Genomic DNA, 22,581 nt, shown 5'->3' with positions numbered 1-22,581 from the left:
ACAGTTTAGTGTCCCAGCTGATGCAGAGCATCATAAAATCCATTGCAGCTGCTGCTGCAGAACTTCTTATAAAAAGAATAAGGGTCTTTTTATCAATTATTTAGTCTACCTTTTCTTTTTGAGATTTGGATGTTCTTTCTTACTTACATAATGGAAAATATAGGGAGGGATCTTGAAATTGCGCAACCCCTAAAAATATCCTCCACCTAAAATCTCATACTTTTTTAGGCTATGTTCACATGTTGCTGCTTTTTTTATTTTTTTGCAGCCAAAACCTGTTCTCTTGGCAGTAAAAAAAAAGTTGCTTACAAAAAGAAAGTTTTGCTATATTTTTTTTTTTTTTTTTGGGGGGGGGGGGGCAGATTATATGATTCATTTGTCCACAGATCATGTTTAATAAAGTTAGTTTAATTTACCAAAAACACAGCAAAAATACACAGTTGTGTTTTTTTTTTGTTTTGTTTTTTTGCATATTCTATGGTGAAAACATGCTGCAAAAACAATGAAAGAAGTGACATGCTGTAGATTTATAAAAAAAAACAACAATGTGTGTGCATGAGATTTCTGAAATCTAATAGCTTTTGCCGTTACTGTAAATCACAGATTTTAATGTGCATAAAAAAGCATGAAAAAATGCAACGTGTGAACATAGCTGGATATAGGATTGAAGATCTTTGGTGACTTCTAAGACAGTATTCTTATATTTATTGGGGGTATATGACCCTTAGAACTACTATTATATGATATGTTTTTATAACACTCCACTGTTTATTATTACTATAAATTATTTCAATAACGTAATTGCTACTAAATATAATATTATGGTGTGTGGCAGTCTGTATTCAGTGACAAAGGGTTCTGTGCTTCTTGGAGAGCTCATTCACATAATACACATTCTGTTATTACTAGTAATGATTAATATTTAATTCTTTCAATAATGTAATTGCCTCTAAATGTTGTATTATGGAATTGTCAAGTTTATGGCAGCCTGTATTCCGTCACAAAAAGGAACGCTGGGCTTACAGTAGAGTCCATTCACATCATACGTATTCTGTTACTACTTGTGATTATTACAAGTTAATTATTTCAATAATGTAAATGCAGCTTAACAGCATGTTAACTAATTGCTCAAGCTTATAGCGGCCTGTATTCCGTCACAAAAGGGAAGCGCTGGGCTTCTGGGAGAGTCCATGTGCAACATACATATACTGTTATTACTAGTGATCATTACTAGTCAGTTATTTCAATGATGAAAATGTCATCTATTAGCATATTAGGTAATTGCTCCAGTTTATGGCAGCCTGTAATCCATCACAAAAGGGAAGCACTGGGCTTCTGGGAGAGTCTGCTCACATCATACGGATGCTATTATCAGTGATTATTACTAGTTGAGTATTTTAATAATGTAAATGCCACTTATTAGCATATTGGGCAATTACTCGAGTTTATGGCAGTCTGTATTCCGTCACAAAAGGGGAGCGCTGGGCTTCTGGGAGAGTCCATAAACATACGGTAATACAAATTCTGATACTTCTGGCTATTTTTCTAGTTAATTGTTTCAATAATGTAATTGCCTCTAATTATGATATTGGGGAATTCCTCGAGCTTATAACAGTCTGCATTCCGTCACAAAAAGAAGCAGTGGGCTTCTGGGACAGTCCATTTAAATAGTACACGTTCTGTTTTACAGTTCTTCCCGGCTATTAGGATTTTATTAAATTGCTTCTGCTTGCAAAAGGAGTGATTCCATTAATCACAATACATTAAGGAATTGCCTTGACCGGCTGACAATACTACAGTTAGGTCCATATATATTTGGACAGAGACAACGTTTTTCTAATTTTGGTTCTAGACATTATCACAATGAATTTTAAACAAAACAATTCAGATGCAGGTGAAGTTCAGACTTTCAGCTTTCATCTGAGGGTATCCACATTAAAACTGGATGAAGGGTTTAGGAGTTTCAGCTCCTTAACATGTGCCACCCTGTTTTCAAAGGGACCAAAAGTAATTGGACAATTGACTCCAAGGCTATTTCATGGACAGGTGTGGGCAATCCCTTCGTTATGTCATTCTCAATTAAGGCCTGTTTCACACATCCGTTTTTTGGCATCCGCATGCATCCGTCAAAGTGTGAAAAAACGGATCCGTTTCCATTTTGCTGCAAACAGATCCATTTTTTTGACGGATCCGCGGTAGCCGCTAATGGAAGTCTATGGGACAAAAAAACGGATCCTCAAAAAAATGGCGGATCCGTTTTTTTACAGAAAACGACGGATTTAGACGGATTTTAAAAAACGGAAATGTGATCCAGGCCTAAGCAGATAAAAGGCCTGGAGTAGATTTGAGGTGTGGTGCTTGCATTTGGAAGGTTTTGCTGTGAAGGAAACATGCGGTCAAAGGAGCTCTCCCTGCAGGTGAAACAAGCCATCCTTAAGCTGCAAAAACAGAAAAAACCCATCCGAGAAATTGCTACAACATTAGGAGTGGCAAAATCTACAGTTTGGTACATCCCGAGAAAGAAAGAAAGCACTGATGAACTCATCAATGCAAAAAGACCTGGGCGCCCACGGAAGACAACAGTGGTGGATGATCGCAGAATAATCTCCATGGTGAAGAGAAACCCCTTCACAACAGCCAACCAAGTGAACGACACTCTCCAGGAGGTAGGCGTATCAATATCCAAATCTACCATAAAGAGAAGACTGCATGAAAGTAAATACAGAGGGTTCACTGCACGGTGCAAGCCACTCATAACACTGGTCAACAGCATTTTTGGTGCCAAAGATATTTCATCGAATTTAGGGTATTTTTGGGGTGCTGATTCTGAATATGTCATCAGTTTTGCCAGATTGGCTCAAGTTTTTGAGATTTTTGGTATCTTATTTATAGCACTTGTTGGTAAATGCGACGCATCATCTCATTAATTTCTTTGGATTAGTACTTGAACTGAGCAGTTCTCAATATAGTTTTGTGTTAATTAGTGTTCTAAAAGTTTGTTCATAGCTTGATTTTTGCACTAACTTTATGTTGTTGTCTGTTTTCCAGTGAAAAGCATGAACTCATCATGAAGAAGTTGTCTTAACGATCCAGACTCATTCTGTTACATTTGTGGTGAATATACACTGCCAAAACATAGAAGAAACATAACACACTTCGTAAAAAAAGTGTATTTTGCCTATTTTGGGGTTATGCTTGGGGACCAAGACAAGTTTTGGGCACCACACATAGTGTGCAAAGCATGTATCGAATTATTACGAAAATGGAGCAAAGGACAAAGAAAAAGCTTCAAATTTGGTGTTCCAATGGTGTGGAGAGAGCCAAAAAATCATCATGATGACTGTTATTTATGGTAAACACAGGTACAGGCACATCTTCACAATGAGGGACAGGCCTTCTTGCAGATTCCATGTTACTCCCATTTTCGTTTCTTATGCTTATTGAATCCTTGCACTTGCACTGCACAGAAATAACAGTCATCATGATGATTTTTTGGCTCTCTCCACACCATTGGAACACCAAATTTGAAGCTTTTTCTTTGTCCTTTGCTCCATTTTCGTAATAATTCGATACATGCTTTGCACACTATGTGTGGTGCCCAAAACTTGTCTTGGTCCCCAAGCATAACCCCAAAATAGGCAAAATACACTTTTTTTACGAAGTGTGTTATGTTTCTTCTATGTTTTGGCAGTGTATATTCACCACAAATGTAACAGAATGAGTCTGGATCGTTAAGACAACTTCTTCATGATGAGTTCATGCTTTTCACTGGAAAACAGACAACAACATAAAGTTAGTGCAAAAATCAAGCTATGAACAAACTTTTAGAACACTAATTAACACAAAACTATATTGAGAACTGCTCAGTTCAAGTACTAATCCAAAGAAATTAATGAGATGATGCGTCGCATTTACCAACAAGTGCTATAAATAAGATACCAAAAATCTCAAAAACTTGAGCCAATCTGGCAAAACTGATGACATATTCAGAATCAGCACCCCAAAAATACCCCAAATTCATTAAAATATTTTGGACACCAGAAAAAAAAATTTTTTTCGTTGACCTGTGTAATCATCAAAAATCAAAAGGCTAGACTGGACTTTGCTAAAAAACATCTAAAAAAGCCAGCACAGTTCTGGAAGAACATTCTTTGGACAGATGAAACCAAGATCAACCTCTACCAGAATGATGGAAAGAGAAAAGTATGGTGAAGGCGTGGTACAGCTCATGATCCAAAGCATACCACATCATCTGTAAAACATGGCGGAGGCAGTGTGATGGCTTGGGCATGCATGGCTGCCAGTGGCACTGGGTCACTAGTGTTTATTGATGATGTGACACAGGACAGAAGCAGCCGAATGAATTCTGAGGTATTCAGAGCCATACTGTGTGCTCAGATCCAGCCAAATGCAGCCAAACTGATTGGTCGTCGTTTCATACTACAGATGGACAATGACCCAAAACATAAAGCCAAAGCAACCCAGGAGTTTATTAAAGCAAAGAAGTGGAATATTCTTGAATGTCCAAGTCAGTCACCTGATCTCAACCCACTTGAGCATGCATTTCACTTGTTAAAGACTAAACTTCAGACAGAAAGGCCCACAAACAAACAGCAACTGAAAACCACCGCAGTGAAGGCCTGGCAGAGCATCAAAAAGGACGAAACACAGCGTCTGGTGATGTCCATGAGTTCAAGACTTCAGGCAGTTATTGCCAACAAAGGGTTCTCAACCAAGTACTAGAAATGAACATTTTATTTACAATTATTTAATCTGTCCAATTACGTTTGGTCCCTTTAAAAACAGCGTGGCCCATGCTAAGGAGCTGAAACTCCCAAATCCTTCATCCAATTTTAATGTGGATACCCTCAAATGAAAGCTGAAAGTCTGAACTTCAACTGCATCTGAATTGTTTTGTTTAAAATTCATTGTGGTAATGTCTAGAACCAAAATTAGAAAAACGTTGTCTATGTCCAAATATATATGGACCTAACTGTAGGTGTGCCACCAAATGTCCCTAAAGTTGCTTTTGTGTTATCTTTAGGCCACTTCTTCTGGTGTGAGCTCCTGGCATATGTAAGAAGAGAAGGAAGTTTGCAGATTGCCACTATGTGCTGCATTGGGAAATTCATAATGAGGACAAATTAGTTGCCTGGAAGTAGTCAGACATTCAATAATGCTTGGTGCTTTTCTTTTTTTTTTGGATAATTGCTTTTGCCCAGCTGGTAAGGAGTCTACATATATCACCAACCATACACATCCTATAAAGTGAAGTCATCAGCTTTCATATAGAACAGATTGTGGGGTGAGGACAGCATTAGGCTTTTCACAGAGTATAAGAATTCCAGCAAATACTGGCACATGGTGTAGAATGGCCTCTAACCTTAGAATGTATTTTTCTGGTAAATTTCTATATATTTGTAGGTAACAAATATTTATATTATTTAAAGGGGTTCTTGAGGAATAGAATAGAAAAAGTGAATAGCTAAGGGAAATGTAATTATACATAGATTCCTAAATACATTTATCTAATCAAATAAGAATAATTTTATCTAGAGAGATAATGACTGTAGAATTAAAATGGCCATCACCTTGTTACACTGACAGAAACCTGCTTGTTAGGACAGGATTTTGTGAGCATCTGCAGGGGGACAGGAGCCTGTGAGCATGTGCAGGAGGACAGGAGCCTGTGAGCATGTGCAGTAGGACAGGAGCCTGTGAGCATGTGCAGTAGGACAGGAGCCTGTGAGCATGTGCAGTGGGACAGGAGCCTGCGAGCATGTTCAGTAGGACAGGAGCCTGCGAGCATGTGCAGTAGGACAGGAGCCTGCGAGCATGTGCAGTAGGACAGGAGCCTGTGAGCATGTGCAGTAGGACAGGAGCCTGCGAGCATGTTCAGTAGGACAGGAGCCTGCGAGCATGTGCAGTAGGACAGGAGCCTGCGAGCATGTGCAGTAGGACAGGAGCCTGCGAGCATGTGCAGTAGGACAGGAGCCTGCGAACATGTGCAGTAGGACAGGAGCCTGCGAACATGTGCAGTAGGACAGGAGCCTGCGAACATGTGCAGTAGGACAGAGGCCTGCGAGCATGTGCAGTAGGACAGGGGCCTGCGAACATGTGCAGTAGGACAGGAGCCTGCGAACATGTGCAGTAGGACAGGAGTCTGCAAACATGTGCAGTAGGACAGGAGTCTGCGAACATGTGCAGTAGGACAGGAACCTGCGAGCATGTGCAGTAGGACAGGAGCCTGCGAGCATGTGCAGTAGGACAGGAGCCTGCGAGCATGTGCAGTAGGACAGGAGCCTGTGAGCATGTGCAGTAGGACAGGAGCCTGCGAGCATGTGTATTAGGACAGAAAATTGAGCATCTGCATTAGGGCAAGAGCCTGTGAGCATCTGCAGTAGGACAAGAACTTGTGAGCATGTGCAGGAGGACAGGAGCCTGTGAGCATGTGCTTAGTACAGGTTCATGTGTGAGCATGTGCAGTAGGACAGGAATCTGTGAGCATATGCAGGAGGACTGGACCTTGAAAGCATGTGCAGTAGGAAGCTCTTTGCTATGAGCAGGATATACTTATATTCTTATACAGATAGACAGGGCGATCAGAAGTTTGAGCAGCCTCTTACCTAAGCACGTTTTGTATCTCCAGAAGTATTAATGGAGCATATCTTCCTACCTGTGAAGAAGGGCAGAGCTTCCTACTGCACAAGGTCACAGGCTCCTGGCCTACTGCACATGCTCACAGGCTCCTGTCCTACTGCACATGCTCACAGGTTCCTGTCCTACTGCACATGCTCACAGGTTCCTGTCCTACTGCACATGCTCACAGGTTCCTGTCCTACTGCACATGCTCACAGGTTCCTGTCCTACTGCACATGCTCACAGGCTCCTGTCCTAACTTTCTAGGACAGGTTTCGCTCAGTGATACAAGGTGGTAGCCATTTTAATTCTACAGAGATCAGCTCCCTAGACAAAATGATTGTGATTTGTAATTAAATGTAATTAATAATGTATTTATAATAACTTTCCCTTTAATAATTTAACTGTTTTTTTTTATTCCTGGAGAACCCCTTTAACCACCCTCCTCTAATGCCGATCATTGGGGATTGAATTTTATTGACAACAGTCCTAAGATCACCTGCGGTCTTGTTTTCAGACACATTTCCAAATATGCTTTTTTTCCATTGGGAACTTTCCCTATGTAGTAATAGTAAATGTACAGTAAATAAAAAAATACATTTCTATCTTTTCTTCTGTTGTTAACATAGCCAGTGGTTTTTGGAAATGCTGGTGACAACCAATATGGCTGCCTAGTTTTTCTGTTTATTTGCTTCCGTGTGAATAGGCATATTTTCGGGTAATATTGGACACAAGTGTAGGAGAAGTATTATCACCATATTGGTATCCATAAATCTTACTTTTGACTTAAAAGCATTACTATGATATTCTGGGTAGCTAAGAACCTTAAGGATTGAAGCTGTCTGTCAGTTTCTGCAACTAACCGACCACTAGGTGGCAATATTCTGTTGCTGTTTTCACAAAGTTCCATTATGCCAAAAAATGGAGTTGACATTTTTTTAAATTGTTCCCCCCATTTCCCAAAACCTCCATAGTTTACACTGCCACATGGATTATTGCAATACTTTTTGACCATGCTCTCACCAATCAAAACGCTGCATTTTTTTCTGTAAAATATGTTTTTGTTTATTACATTTTTTGCAATATTGTTTTATATGTTTTCAGTTTTCTATGCAGTTTTGGTGCAGGTTTGACATAACTTTTTTAAATGTTTTTTTTTTTAGACCTGAAACTTTAAAATTATGGAATAAAAGCACAATTGCACCTTTCCCATGGATTTTATCAGTTTTCCAATTGAAGCATGTGGGGAAAAATGCACCCGTCATACAGCGTCTGAGTTTTCATGAGATCATATCCGCCGGGCTCGGACTGTTAAATGCAGCAGATTTTCTACCCAAAAAAATACTGTGTAAAAATAAAGTGTGGGAACATGGCCTTCGGAAACTTAAGTGCCATTCAGAGATGATCATATTGGATTTTTTGATCTTCTGGAATTTAATAAATCGCCAACAATTCTAGATTCACAGGATGACACAATGACGTTTTTAGTGGGTGGTTCAGAAGTTTCAGGGCTCGTCCAGACGGTGTGGCAGCATTTCCGTGGCAGAAAATCTGCCATCTAGTGGTGGGCCACTGGCTGCACAATTTTGAAACGGGTGGAATTTAAAAAAAAAATGTGGCCATTGACCAATTGGTAGAGTTTTGGCAGCAGACAGCCATCTACAATGTGTATCAAAGCTGCAAAATCTGTAACCAGGTCCCCGCCTACCATGTGTCTTCATGGTAGGCGTGGAACTAGTTACAGATAGAAGAGGCCCCTGCACAAGAACAGTATATGGGCCATTTGCAGTCTAGTAGCTCATCATAATGCACAATTCCATCTTGCTTTGGAGGTGGTAGTTGCCCCCTTACCTCTTGGGCCCCTGTGCCAAGGCTCAGGTTGCCCCAATGATATGTTCGTCCCTGGTAGGGGATCTTTTCACCCCATCAGGCACCGCTGATGGTGTGCACCCCTGCGTACCTTTGTGACTCCCCTGCATACAGTATATAAGGGCAAATGTTATATAGTTTAAGAGATGTGGATAAATAAGTGGAAGAAGGAAATCGCTTTACGATTTCCTATAGAACTGCCTTGATTAAACAAGATAACAAATCCACGGTATCTTTGATATATATGCGAGTCTGGATTACAAGCTGTCAGATACGGTAAGAACATTTTGCATTTATTTGTTTCCTTTAAGCAGAAAGCTTGTTACATTCTCCTGAAGGACAAGTGAGCAGAAATGAAAATCTGTCAAAATCATGCCTGAATATATAATACACACTGACGTGTTTAGATTCTGTTTTCCAAGCAGGACTGTGGAAGTGTAAACAAAATCTAGAAAAAAAAATATACAGTTGTGTGAAAAAGTGTTTGCCCCCTTCCTGATTTCCTATTCTTTTGCATGTTTGTCACGCTCTAATGTTTCAGATCACCGAACAAATGTAAATATTAGACAAAGATGACACAAGTAACTACAAAGTACAGGTCTTTGTTATTAAGGGAAAAAGAAATCCAAACCTACAGGGTCCTGCGTGAAAAAGTGATTGCCCCTCCCCCCTAAAACATAAATTAACTGCAATTTATTATCACATCTTTGGGAAGCTGAGTTCAAATGGAAGCGATATGGCACTTACTAGGCTCTGGATTGCTGTTAAAATCAGTGTTTTATTGGCAGGAGATTATCACTACATGACTAGTTGTCTCGTGCCTCCTAGTCAACTACTGTGTGTAACCCCCGCCTCCATTAGCGGCTTTCTGTCAATGCACGGTGTACGCAGGAAGCAGGTAATTAGTATTGTGGGCGGGATTCAGGTATGGACTGGGGATGAAATTCAGCCCTGGCATTTGAAATCACACAGGCCCATAATGTTCCCATCCCAAAGAGTCAGATGGGATACATTACTAATATTACCCCGGATGGAGAAAAAGGAAGACTTACAACAAGACCAATATTTCTAATGATCTAATGATACCCGTGGCCTGCTGGGGTAAGTGACTAAGTCAGCGACTTTGTGCTCCATCACAACTCTTAACAGTATGGGTGTCTTGAATCTTGTCAGATTCTGTTAACAACATAGCAGACAAGGCGGCCCATGACCAGACAGACCCTTCTGGCATTTGTCAGAATTGTCAGATGGCCAGTCCGGCCCTGGCAGGATTACACAGAGCTCAGCAGTCAGAGAGCTGGCAGATCTGCAGCTGAGGAAGCAGTGATTGTAACAAAATGACAACAAGCAGCCCAGCAAGTTACACATCACTGGAATCAGGGTCTGAGACCCTACATCATACTGCTCTCAGATTACATAGCAAAAGCCTGCTGACATATTTCCTTTAATTCTAAATGTAATTAAAAAGAATTTTGTATAGCATGGGAAGTCTGTCAAAAAGAGACACAAGTCATGGGGTAAGATCTGGATCCCTGAATATAAGCAAGTTTAGCCAAAAAAGATTAGTAGAATCACTTCCTATGTGGTACTAAAAGTAAGGTGTAAAGATTAGTGCAATTCTTACCCATAGGGAAATACTGGTTCTCCCACACTATTCATCATGGAGTTGCCTGGAGTATTTCTTCATCTGTAATAGGTGTATTGTAACAAGGATGGATATGATAACACTAACCGTATGCACGGTCTCTGACTATATATTCCCTATAGTTGCTATATGAACTGAGATCCTCTATAATTTAAAAAAAATATTGTCTCCTTCACTATTGGTGCTCAAAACGCTATTCTGAATGGTACAGGAAAGATGTATATCTTTGTACCGTTTTAGCCAGTAGATAGAAAAATATTCAGAATCGAGAGTCCTCAGTAGTTGATACCTTTTAATGGCTAACTGAAAAGATGGTAACACATTGCAAGCTTTCGAGACTACTCAGGTCTCTTCATCAGGCTAGACTAATACAAAATCTGAAGAGTCACATATTTATGCACAATACAGCACAGAAAAAATGCAACTCCTTGTAGATGTTGTCCTTGGTGGGATTCGAACCCAGGACTCCAGCGCTGCAAGGCTGCCCACTGAGCCACCGTGCTTGATATATATATATATAAGTAATCGTTTATTAGGACGCATAAAAAAAGGTTAAAAAGTGAGCAGATTCCACAAAGAGCCCGACAGTCACAGCAAGAGGGGGGGCTAAAAATGCATAATAAAGTGGAAACAGATTAGTAATAACATACAATAAAGTAACGACTTTATGCCAATTAATATATAGGGAAAGTTGAAAAGCAGGAATGTCATGAATAGGAAATGTAACAAAGTGCAAAAAGATGTAGCTAGAAAATGTAAAAAAATATAAGATCGATGTTATGTATCCAAAAAGATGCATGCACCGAAAGATTCAAGCTGCATAATATGTGTCAACAGGTCAGGCGTCATGCCATCGGGAGGAGACTCATGTAGGCTCTAACTTTGTATTTGCTAATTGCTGTTTATACACATATTAAGCAGCTTGAATCTTTCGGTGCCTTCCTCTTTTTGGATGCATGATATCTTGTTACATGTTTTTGTGTTGGTATGTTATTACCGATTGGATTCCACTTTATTGTTAGTGATGAGTGAAAAAACAGGCACTCCCTGCATGTGTTACGGCTGTCGGACACCCGAGAGGCATGCAGCCGCGGGGTCTTGAAAATATATTTTGAGCGTGCCAGAGACACTTGGTTAGCACCCGAGCATGCTTAGATAACACCTTATCCTCGCACTTTCACTCATCACTATTTATTGGACAATTTTAGCCTCCTCCTGCAGAGTCTGTCAGGCTCTTTATATGGCCTGCTCACTTTTTAACCTTTTTTATATGTGTACTAATAAATGATTACTTATTACTTATCCAAGATGGGCTGCCTACCATTTCTTATTGGTTTTTGCTTGTTAGCGATTTGGCCACTTTACTTTTACATGATTTATTTGTGTGTATTATTCATTTACAATTCCCTTTAATTTGCTATTTGTTCCCTTTATGATGGCACCCTTTGTATATATACAGTATATACATTATTGTATATGCATATAGTATAGATATTGTATACTGCACCGTAACTGGCGTTACCATATGAAAACATCTCATCTCTCATCCTCCATGCTTTTGATATTTGTCAAATATTTCGACTAGAACAAGAGCTCAGTTGATTCATTCTGATGGGATTAATGTAATATTTTCATAGTTCTCACTTTCCCTGTACGGCTGCTAGAGCAAAAAAATAATAATTTAATAGCTAATAACTCTACAGACACCAGGTCTGCTAAATTATGGTACTCCTATATACATAGAAAAAGCAAACGGCACAGCTGCTTCGCCACCCTAAATAGCAGACTCCCTAGATTTCACCCACAAACAGATGCAAAAGAAAGCCCAACAAGGAATGGGTGCTCAATCCAGAAAAAAACATGACTGCGATCCATGCGAGAAGAAAGAAAGGACGGCACTCACCTTTCTAAAATGTCACAATTTTATTCCATCATAAAAAGCATCTTCAGCAAGGGAGCAATGCGAACAGCAACAGGACGACGGCCGTTTCGCACTTCCACAGGTCCTAAATTATTATTATTATTAGGACCCGTGAAAGCGCGGTAGCGCGAAACGGCCGTCGTCCTGTTGCTGTTCGCATTGCTCCCCTGCTGAAGATGCTTTTAATGATGGAATAAAATTGTGAAATTTTAGAACAATGAGTGCCATCCTTTCATTCTTCTCGCATGGATAAATTATAGCACTGCAACCTATCCCTCCACTAAGAGCCAGGACAAGGGGTAACGGAGTAGGCGACCACCTATGGTGCCAGCGTGAAAGGGAATGAGCAATTTGTGGATTTCAAAATTGGACACAGAAATTGCTGAGTTACCTGGATCCGATTAGTCAGCAATTTCATGAATAATTGTTAGTTTAACATCTACTGAACTGCACATTATGGAATGTCACGCTCACGCCTTGGCTGAATGGCGTGAGCCGGGGGTTTGTGGCCCCATTGTGCCACAAACCAGACTACCCTGGAAGGGGCGTAACTACGACAGCTACCTCAGTCTTCACTGGAGCCTCTGATGGTGAGGTCAGGCTTGTGCGGCAGATACCTTTCGGGTGCCACTCCAGGGTGGTGTCTGGCTGTGGCTGCTGGTCCCACTCGGGGACAAGTCACTGACAGAAGCTATAGACAGGCAGCTAGACACGACAGGCAAGGCTGAGACACTGGGCAAGCAGGCGTGGCTAGGAGACACAGGACAGGCGGGCACGGCTTGGAGACACCGGGCAGGTGGACACGGCTTGAGACACAGGACAGACTGGCGTGGTGTAAGAAGGGGCAGGTAGGGACCTGTTCACACAGCAGGTGTAGGCAGGAGGGAGTGGTGTAAGTTGGAACAGGATTTAGACCTGTTCACACAGGAGGTGCAGGCATGGATATAGGCAGGAGTGTGGAGTAGGCTGGGCGGCAAGGGTGCAGATGCACAGACAGAGCGGCAAGGGTGCAGATGCACAGACAGGGAGGACACAAGGAAAGACACAGCAGGGAAGGAAGCCACTGACAAAGAGAAAGGGAGACTAATGTAGGACAGAGTACAGACAAGGTACTGGGACCAAAGGGGGTTTTACACTAAGCGATATCGCTAGCAATATCGCTAAAACGTCACTGGTTTTGTGACGTTATAGCGATATTGCTAGTGATATCGCTATGTGTGATACTTACCAGCGACCGGCTCCCCCGCTGCTCATCGCTGATCGCGCGAGAATGTCCGGCTCCATTTCTCGTCGTCTGCTTCCTGCTGAGCTTCCTGCTGTGACGTCCAGCGACGCGTGGAGGCGGGCTCACTAGCGATCATTTAGCGATGCACCAGCGATCCTGACCGGGTCGGATCGCTGGTGCATCGCTAAATGTAAAAGGGCCTCAAGACTCAAGGGCCAGGATATTCAGCCTCCTGGCAGGCAGACAAGGTACAAAGCAAGACAAGAAGTATTCCTCCAGAGAAGGAGGAAATACACAGGACAAGGCCTGGATTCCTCAGCAGCAAGATACTAACTGAGATTAGACATTGCACAGGCAATGTTTCAGTGGGTGTGGCAGAACTAAATAGTCAAGGGCTCTAGGTGATTGGTCATGGACAGATTAGACAGGTGCACCCTGACTGCATAAGAACCAGAGAGTTCTGGCGCTGCCCCCCTATACACACATAGCCAGGAAACATACAGAAGAGCAGAGGCACAGAGCACAGGGCTGGCAATAGACAGAATTCACAGCATGACCCGGAGCAGTGCGTAAGTTGATGTGCGGGGGATGGGAGGCCATGCAGTGACGCCAGCAGGGTTGTTATATGGAAACTTGAAAATCTTTGGGTAAGAGATTCTGCCCAATCCCTATATCTACCATCATATTCCATTACGTCCAGTAACAGTCTCCATTTTTAGCCAAATCCATTTGTCCTTTTTTCTACATTTTCCAACTATAAGATGCTGTTTTATGTATGTTACATTGTGACATACTACTAGAGACAGTAATATTTCGGATATATACAGAGACTTGGGGGGGGGGGCAGAGGAATCAGAATTAGGACAGGGATCCTGTTCCAGATTTCAATTCTGAAGTTTCAGATCCCATCTCTGTGCATATAAATCCTACCTGAGAACAGTCTGCAAAGAAAGATCTATAAAGAGTCTGGTTATTGATAACATGCAGGGAGCAATATGTATAGTATAGCCAATCGCCCTTCAGTACTAAGCAGTGTAGCTGTGAATGTAGCACTGCAGATGTGAATGCAGCACTGCAGTGAAATAAAACACATTTTAGAAATTAGCAGTACTCTCTCTAGACTTCAATTGGCACCTGTAACTTGGTCCATCAGTGAGAGGCATCTTGTCTTGTCTTGAATGGATTTTAGCTTAAAGATGGATTTTAGCTGTATTTCTGAATACATGATGAGGGATAGTAAAAAAAAAGTGGCTTACAACCGGAGGAAAAGCATAAAATATCTTAAAAATTTCTGTATATTTGTTTGTATTATTGATTTATATAAATAACAGTGACCATTTACATTCTGCACAGCTTTTCTTCCTCTTTGTAGCTGCTCTCCATTCGGGCCAGACAGGTGCATCCCAAACCAAGAGGCCCCATGTATAAACTCTAGAATTCCCAACATTGGACAAGACGACTCCTCTAAATCTGATATGAAGTTTATTGTTTAAAGAAATATAATAATTACATTTATTCAAATATATATATAGCAATATGTTTTTTTGTTCCCAATATGTCTATACATCTGTTGAATGAAACATTTATATACAAGTATAAGTAGCAGATATATAAAAATAGATGACATTTCCTCCTCAGTATTTCTAGTGATTGACAACTTCAGGATGCTGCAGGTTTAAGTGGGAATGTAGAATTTGCTGTCTCAAGCTGAGTTTCCGATGCCTGCTGAGTGGAAGACTAGTGCTTTGACCCGAACATGACTCTCAGGGTAAGCGCCACAGGATGTAACCAAGCATTTAATTGGAAATATATGGTTAATAAGCTTGTAATCCCTCGAGAAAGTTATGTAAAAACAGTTTACTCCTCATCCTAGAGGTGAAAAACATTTCCCATAAATGGGAATTTGTGACCGAGTCCTAATCTTTGCTCTTCAATATGGGCAGTTCTCATGGATGAGACACTTTTAGTTTAGTGTGGTTTGGTTCAAAAGGATGAAGGAGAAGATACATGAAAATCTTTTATTTGACCCTTTGTAACAAACTTTGTTTTAGTTTTGAAGGTCCACTCAAGTTTCTAAGCGGGGGTGACCAAAGAGTGATCTGGGTCCTGGTATTAGGAGGGTTGTCCAGGGCTTTGATATTAATGTCCTAACCTTAGGTTACTAGTAGGAGGTTTGGTGTGAGCCCAAAGTAATGGGGAGGTGCTGGTAGGACTGTGTAGTATCCCAAAAAGAAGACATGAGAAAATCACTCACACACGTGAATTCTTAGGAAAGAGGGATGATGGTATATAGCGCTTGCACCATTTCTTGAGCGCACGCTACGCTATACACCATTGAAAAATACCCCGGAAGAGCCTAAATGTCTCGCGTCTTCGGCATTTATCGGTTATGTCCCCATACCCAGCATCACGCTATTTTGCTGTGCGGCTGATTTCCTTCTGACTATCCTTAGGATAGGTTATCAAAATTACATTGATGGGGATCTGACTCCTGGCATCGCCTACCGATCAGCTGTTACCTGGTCCCGATCAGCTGTTACCTGGTCCCTCAGTCATTGGAAGTAAACATTGTATGGAGCCAGGACATCGCTGCTAAGTACACCATGTAGTGGCCATTGTCAGGTACTGCAGCTCAGTCCTCCTCTCTCTTCTCTCACCGCACCCCTTGTGTACCATGTTCATGTCCAGAAGTTTGGACTAAAGGACTTGATTTTTCATGGATTGGTAAGTGCTACTTTTCCTTCTCTTCATATTTGGTGTCACGGGTGTGTCAGAGGCTGCAGACAGTCGCACAGCATCTGGCTGCAGAAGGTTTCTACGGTTGGCTTTGCAGATGCCTTCCTAATTCTTCTGACTCCTGGACCCAATGGCAACCACCCCCCGGCTCTAATTGACACACCTGGACCTGGGTGTTTATGGATGTCCTGGCTGCTTCTGGGAATTGCTGGTGATATTTCCATTTCCCCCTGTTGAAGCTTGGAGCTATAGCAATATGTAGCAGCCGCTGCCTGGTACTGCAGAACAGTCCATATACTCTTGAATTACAACTCTTCTGTCGCCAGAGCCGATCATGGGGTCGTCCCAGGTGTTGGACCTTTCCTAGAAGTAGGTCATCAATATCATATGACCGGGCAACCCCTTTAATTTGTTTAAATATTTATGTGAAGATTACAGTTGAATTGTCCTTTGTAGGATGTGGCAAACATCTTATGATATTTATTTTTGTGACGGACACAAACTTTGACATCTCTCCCAATGTTTTTAATCGGTGAAACATCTTACACCAACTGTCGGATCTAGAGTTAGGACAGTATGGTGGGTCCTTGCATCTATCAGACATTTATGCATGGTATGTCAATGTATAATCAATGTGTGCACTGGAAATATCCCATTAAGATTAATCTCTCAAATTATCATAGTGGTGTCAAGCTGCTCTACCGCTTCCATATCCATATGTTGACTGAATACAATGGACCCGATTCATCATTTGATTTTTTTTTTTAAATAGCTTCTTTTTTTTGCCTTGGGGTATTTTTTTGCACCAAATTCTTCTAAATGGTGCACAAGATTTGTCAATTTTTTGTGCAAAATCAAAAATATTCGTTTTTTTTGTCTATTTCATTTTGGTTCTCCATTTTAGAGTAAAACGTTGCATGAACCATAGAATCATAGAATGGTAGAGTTGGAAGGGACCTCCTGGGTCATCTGGTCCAACCCCCTGCTCAAAGCAGGATTCGCTAAATCATCCCAGTCAGATGTCTGTCCAGCCTCTGTTTGAAGACTTCCATTGAAGGAGAACTCACCACTTCTCGTGGCAGCCTGTTCCACTCATTGATCACTCTAACTGTCAAAAAGTTTTTTCTAATGTCTAATCTGTCTCCTCCCATTCAGTTTCATCCAATGAGAATAAAGATGATCCTTCTACAATGTGACAGCCCTTTAGATATTTGTAGACAGCTATTAAGTCTCCTTTCAGTCTTCTCTTTTGCAAACTAAACATTCCCAAATCCTGCAACCTTTCCTCATAAGACAGGGTTTGCAGACCGGTCACCATTCTGGTCGCTCTTTTCTGAACTTGCTCCAGTTTGTTGATGTCTTTTTTAAAATGTGGTGCCCAAAACTGGACACAATATTCCAGATGAGGTCTGACCAAAGAGGAGTAGAGGGCAATAATGACTTCACGTGATCTAGACTGTATTCTTCTGTTAATACATCCTAGAATTGCATTTGCCTTTTTTGCTGCTGCATCACACTGTTGACTCATATTCAGTCTGTGATCTATTAGTATACCCAAGTCTTTTTCACATGTGCTGTTGCTTAGCCCTATTCCTCCCATTCTGTATATCTGTATATGCTTTTTTCATTTTTATTGCCCGGATGTAGTACTTTGCATTTTTCCCTGTTAAAAACCATTCTGTTAACTGCTAACATGTCATACAATTTACGCAAAAACTTCAAACGTGCATAAAATCATTCCAGGGGAGAACATTTAGCACCAAAATTTTGCTACTTTTTGATAAGTCTTAATTGATGAGTCGTCCGTATCTGGAAACCAAACATCAAACCCCCACGGCAAATATTGTAAATAATAAAATAAAATTAGGCTTCAAAAAAAAAAAAAATTAAAAGATAAATTTGTTTAAAAATTAAATCCAGGCGTAAAATTCAAAAAACTAGACAAAAAAAAAGGTCTGAACGCAATAGTAAATCGGATCCCGTTGTACTTGTGCTCCGGACAAACTTTTTGTAAGAAATACGCAACCTTCTTGGGAGAAAGTTAGCGGGTGGCCATGAAGGGGTTAATGCGCAGCCTCTTGCAAGAAGCGGTGAATATATCAGTGTTGGTTTATTACATTCCAGGTACTTTATTTGAAGAATCCTAAATAATAGATGACACCGATCCCCTGAGAGATTCCCTCTGTGTCTCTGAGATACTAGTCTAAAGCTACAGAGGAGTTTCTGGGAGTTTGCAATGTCTTTTCTTTTTTTTTTTTTTTTATGGATATTTCAGGGTTTTTCTTTTTTTCTTTCCTTAATTTTACCAGGTGATAATTAATATTCCAGGCAGAGATTTATTCAGTGCAATTATTGGAACATTTTTAGGTAATTATGAGACAGCTGCCGTTATCTTGAAATGTACAGAAAAGTCATTTTGGTAATGTTAACATACATTAGTTATATTCATTGCAAGGTTTCATTCATCTCTTCCTTTCTTCAAAACATTAAAGGGGTCCTAGAGTTCAAAGGACTTATCCCCTTAAGTAGATAAAGGTCCTTGTATTCTTTTCTTCTGTGCCGCCTTACTTGCGGAGATCTATCGCTGTTTACATTGCCTTTCAACTGAGCAAAGATGGTTTCACACGCAGCATTTTTTGGAAAAAGACCACTGCAGTTTTTGATGTAAGTTGCTTTTTTTTGGAATCCAAAGATGGAAAGTGTAAGGCCGGGGTCAGATGTGCAAGAAACTCGGACGATTCTCGCACGTCAATACCCGGCACTGCCACCGGCACTCGGATCAGAGCGTTCAGCTGCATTGTATTTCTATGCAGCTGAATGCTCCGATCCGAGTGCCGGTGGCAGTGCTGGGTATTGACATGCGAGTTTCTCGCAAGTCTGACCCCGGCCTAAGACGTATTTCCAATTTCTTCAGGCTTTGGCACCATAAACTGCATAAAAAAGGTGCACGGTGGCTCAGTGGTTAGCAGCGCCACTGCTCTCCGGTCCTGGGTTCTAATCCAATCCCACCAAGAACATCTGCAAGGAAAGTGTATGTTCTCCGCAGATTCTCCGGTTTCCTCCCACTCTCCAAAGACATACTGATAGGGAATTTAGTTTGTGAGCCCCAATGGGGACAGCGATGGTAGTGTATCTAAAGTGCTGCGGAATATGATGGCGCTATATAAGAAAAAGCATAATAACCACATAATCTGCATACAGGAAAGATGTATATCTTTGTACCGTGTTAGCCAGTAGATAGAAAAATATTCAGGATTGAGAGTCCTCAGTGGTTGATACCTTTTAATGGCTAACTGAAAAGATGGTAACACATTGCAAGCTTTCGAGACTACTCAGGTCTCTTCACCAGGCTAGACTACTACAAAATCTGAAGTCACATATTTATGCACAATACAGCACAGAAAAAATGTCGCTGTCAGTATTGTCTGTTTTTCAAAAAAGCACAATGTCTGAACCTACGTTAGGCTCCAACGATGAGTTTTTGTTAATTTTATTGTACACTGAGTATTTTCGAAAAAAGGGTGCGGAAATGGTGCCGAAAATCTGTAACATCTAAATCTCACCAAAAGCTCATCGTGTCATGGAGCCTTAAGAGTATGTTCACATAGAGGTTTTTAACCTGGATAAAAATGCTTGAAAAATCTAAATCTAAATATCGCATGGTTTTAAAAGCGATGTCGGCGCCAGGTGTCACGTGACATTAAGTCACCTGACATTTGCAGCTAATTAGCAGCCATTGATTGGTGGCCACTGATTGGCCTCATGATGTGACATAACAATATCATGGAAACCCCAAGAGAACCCTGCGCCAACATAGCTGGAATGGCTCCGGCACAGGAGATGAATATGGGTTGTGTTTATTTTACTTGGGGGAATACAGTAGTGGAGAAAGGGTTGTCCGAGTGGTGGACAAACCCCTCAAGTAGCAGCTGCAATAGTAAAGTGCTGTCCTCTTTTGTCCGCTAGTAGCAAGTCTTGGCTTTTTCTGGATGAGCCCATGTTCAGGCAAAGACTACATTGTGTCTCTGAAAAAAGTCAAGTGGCGCCAACAGAAGACAAAGTGGCACAACACCTTCACGGCAGCACTGCTCTTCTTAGGCAGCCATTGTTAGGCCTCATTCAGATTTCCGATTTTCACGTACGAGCGTCTTTCACGGATAGCCCTCATATCCGTGATATTCTTTGGGACAATTCACATGCCCAATTTTTTTCTCGGATCATGTGGCCGGCGGCAAATATCGGAGACATATCCGATTTTGATCCGAGGGTCGGATAAAAAAAAATCGACAATGCAAGTCAGTGGGTTCATGAAAAAAATCAGACCGCACTCGAATGTCATCCGAATGCAGCCCGATCTTCACGGACTCTCAGAATGGAGAAGGTGGAGGAATTTTTATTTTCAATTTCTACACATACGAGAAAATCGGATGACCCTCGTACCACACTGATCAAACTCTGATCAGAATAACTGGTCTGATTTTCGTGTACGCCAAAAAAATTGGACATCTGAATGAGGCCTTGCTTGTTCAAAAAAATGAGCAGAAGGACTTTGGAAAATGGAAAGTAAATGCAATGACATAAGCGGCTCCATATGGACTGACATCAGCCAATCCTTTCCTAGTTTACACCATGAAATTATTCATTTTACTCTGTGAACGGCTCCATAGGAACTTCTGATTTCCGTAATGAGCGCCATTATCCCCAGCAATACCGTATTGATTGGTAACTAACGCCTGCACAGCTGCGGCCTATGCTGTTTTCTGTTGTTACATTTCCGACAATTATCGGTAAAGAATAAATAAAATTTGCCGGGCATTGTTAGTCTCTTCAATGCAGGAGAAATTGCCTATGATTAGCACTTGTCTGAATGGCGGCGCTGTATAGAACACGTACACTCGGCTGCTCCTAATGGCCGCAAATAATCCTCCAATGTGTACCGCTTTCTTTCCACCATTTATTGATATGTCTCTCCTTCTGTAACATAATGCGCTGAAAATCATATTAACTATTAGAAAGGTGTTTTTTTTTTCCCCCATTGTAAGTAAATTTATATTAAAATTTGCAAATCAGTGACTGCAGACAAGAGAAAAATCTGATAGATATGTAAAATATTCCTTTGTACTTAGTTTTCAAAGACATCAATGCTGTCCCTGTGCAGTTTGTACATTTTGGAAATAAAAGAAACTTGTGATAGAGAACAGTAAATCAAAGGTAACAGCTAAGCCGGGTTCTCCATCCATCAATTCTGCACGTGAATGACACGAAATTTAACTTTTTCATGTAGGAGAGTAAATCCTTGTGCGCTAATCCTCCTGGAACAGTGTGCGGTCCTAAGTGACAGCAGAAAATGACTAATTGTTTAAGTTAAGTTTTTATGTTAATACTTCCTGTTCTGTAGACATGACTTTTCAGCAGTCTAATTATCATCATAGACAGCTCTGCGATAGCAGATAATACCTGCATGTAGGTTGTGGTCCTCCTACTCTCTGCACCGTGACCTCTGCACAGATCACAGAGCGTGCCTAAATAACTCATCCGTGTGATTGCTGTAAAGCATATCTGTAAATGCTATTAATGGCGGCTCGGGCTGACGCTATAATCGTGCACAAAAGAATAAATATTGAGTAAATAATACACAATCAAATAAAAAACTGATTAGAAATAAATACGGAATGTAATATTGGTGATACATTACCTTTTAGGAGTCTACTTTAGAAAATACTGATCTTGTTTATTGAATTATTATTATATAATTCTGGCGTTTTCTCATTGAACAGCACGGTGGCTCAGTGGTCAGCAGCACTCTATGGTGGCTCAGTGGTGGCTCACAATCCAGATGAAAAATTGTTCTATTTTTCTTTCGTGATCTAATAAAGAAGTACGGCTTCTTTAGCTTTAAAGGGGTGTACTGTCCACTTTCAGGAAAGTTGACCCCATATTCTCTAAAACACCTAAAATAACAATCAGAGCAAGTACTCGCTCTCCATGGGTCCAGCACCGGCTCCTGGCCGCTGCTCGGGTCTCGATGTTTTGGCTGTAGGGGTGAAGTCACGTCTACAGTGCGCATCACCACTACAGCCAATCACTGAGCTCGGCGGCTTGTGCTGTCTATTTTAGCAGAGCTCAGTGATAGGTTCTTCACCACTGCAACCAGGGTCGTATTTAGAGTTTATGCTGCCCTAGGCACTTTTAGTGCTGCCTTCCTCATTGGTGAGTATGACTAATGCAGACACTGTCGGCAGTGACTTAGGCTACTTTCACATCAGCGATTGTTGCCATTCGCTGCAGATCTGGCAGTTTTTCCGCATCTGCGGCGTAACGGATCACTTACGGCAACACTGAGTTTGGCCTCATTCATTCCCTATGGAACTTGTGGATATGTGCGGCACTTGCGGTTTTTGTTGTAGTCTACAACCAATCGGCAAGGAGGAAACTGGCGTTGAACCTGGGATGAGTGAGTACCTGGTCTGTTAGGTTTTTTTTTTTTTTAGGTATTTTAGAACGTTCAGGGCTCAATTTCCTGAAGGTGGAAAACCAACTCATGTA

General features: G+C 41.2%; 1 protein-coding gene across 5 annotated transcripts in view; it reads left to right on the top strand.

Moving 5' to 3' along the window:
- The window catches only part of KIAA1217 (KIAA1217 ortholog), an 804,298-nt gene that overhangs the window by 370,380 nt on the left and 411,337 nt on the right, over positions 1-22,581 (top strand). The window lies entirely within an intron of this gene.

This window comes from Dendrobates tinctorius, unplaced genomic scaffold, assembly GCF_039654945.1.
Source record: "Dendrobates tinctorius isolate UK_male_01 unplaced genomic scaffold, ASM3965494v1 ptg000070l, whole genome shotgun sequence".
In the NCBI taxonomy this organism is placed as follows: domain Eukaryota; kingdom Metazoa; phylum Chordata; class Amphibia; order Anura; family Dendrobatidae; genus Dendrobates; species Dendrobates tinctorius.
The sequence above is the reverse complement of the archived record's forward strand: the minus strand, read 5'-3'. Positions and strand labels throughout refer to the sequence as shown.